The sequence below is a fragment of the Salvelinus sp. IW2-2015 genome, unplaced genomic scaffold, assembly GCF_002910315.2.
Source record: "Salvelinus sp. IW2-2015 unplaced genomic scaffold, ASM291031v2 Un_scaffold5211, whole genome shotgun sequence".
NCBI classification, from domain to species: domain Eukaryota; kingdom Metazoa; phylum Chordata; class Actinopteri; order Salmoniformes; family Salmonidae; genus Salvelinus; species Salvelinus sp. IW2-2015.
This window is the reverse complement of record NW_019946477.1, coordinates 18,405-19,917: the sequence shown is the minus strand read 5'-3', so window position 1 is coordinate 19,917 and position 1,513 is coordinate 18,405. Positions and strand designations below refer to the sequence as shown.

At 43.9% G+C, this 1,513-nt stretch overlaps 1 pseudogene; it reads left to right on the top strand.

The window, feature by feature from the left end:
* LOC112078065 (ryanodine receptor 1-like) overlaps nt 1-1,513 on the top strand; it is a 19,280-nt pseudogene that overhangs the window by 9,587 nt on the left and 8,180 nt on the right.

The window sequence follows — 1,513 nt, the reverse complement described above, 5'->3', positions numbered from 1 at the left end:
TGTGACCCTAGGTAACCCAAAAAAAAAAAAAAAAAAAAAAAGATAAATATAATAATATAAAAACATATATACAAATATAAATTTATATAATAAGTAGCATGAGACAATATAGCATAGACAACTGTGGTATGAACTTTTAAATCTTTATTCACAAAAGAATACAACTCGCTAGCCATTGCGCGTAGTAGCGCAGCAACTGTAGACGTGGGCTAGGGCAGAGGACGGACAAGAGTACCTGTTCTACACACACACGATGGTACTACCAAGTATCCAGTGTTTACCACCAAGAGACATTCTTCAAAGGACAAAAGATCCCTGCTGGGCTAACCCTGCCTACTATCTACGACCAATCTACCGAAGCGCAGCTCAGAGTAAATATTTATTGCATTTTCCTTTTCAAATGGGCGTAATTTAGAATGCATAAGTACTTATGTAAATAAGGCATTTCTGTTTTTATTTTTAATACATTTGCAAGAATTTCTAAAAACCTGTTTTCACTTTGTCATTATGGAGTATTGTGTGCACTACCCAAAAATTCTCTGATATTTATTATAATCCAAGGGGCAGGCAAGAGATAGTAGTGGACAGGCAAAATATCATAAACCAGGTCAGAGTCCAGGAGGTACAGAGTGGCAGGAAGGCTCGAGGTCAGGGCAGGCAGAATGGTCAGGCAGGCGGGCTCAGTGTCAGGGCAAGCTGAATGGTCAGGCAGGCTGGCTCAGTGTCAGGACAGGCTGAATGGTCAGGCAGGCGGGCTCAGAGTCAGGGCAGGCAGAATGGTCAGGCAGGAGGGCTCAGTGTCAGGGCAAGCTGAATGGTCAGGCAGGCTGGCTCAGCGTCAGGACAGGCAAGGGTCAAAACCGGGAGGACTAGAAAAACGGAGATAAGGAAAAAGCAGGAGCACGGAAAAAACACGCTGGTTGACTTGACAAGACGAACTGGCAACAGACAAACAGAGAACACAGGCATAAATACCCAGGGACTGGAGATGGATGGAGACAATCACAAAGACAGGTGAAACAGAACAGGGAGTGACAGAACTGACTTGTTGGAAAGGTGGCATCCTATGACGRTGCCACGTTGAACGTCACTGCGATCTTCAGTAAGGCCCATTCTACTGCCAATGTTTGTCTAAGGAGATTGCATGGCWGTTTTGTTCGATTTTATACACCTGTCAGCAACGGATGTGGCTGAAATAGACAAATCGACTCATTTGAATTGGTGGCCACATACTCCTGTGTATATATAGTGTATCGTGAATTTTGTTGACGCTTGGTACGCGGTGTGACTTCCTTTTGTTGTCACTTCCTGTTCTCTCCAACAGGCACCGGGGGTCCAACATGTTCCTGAATGGGTACAAGAGGAACTGGCTGCAGACTGAAGGGTACCAGTTTGAAGACCGCATGATCGACGACTTGTCTGTAAGGCCTTTTCTCCTCGCCTGTGTTGTTTTATATTAGCAACAGTCCTCCGTAGAATAGATAGTATAATTGTATACTACTATATACTATAT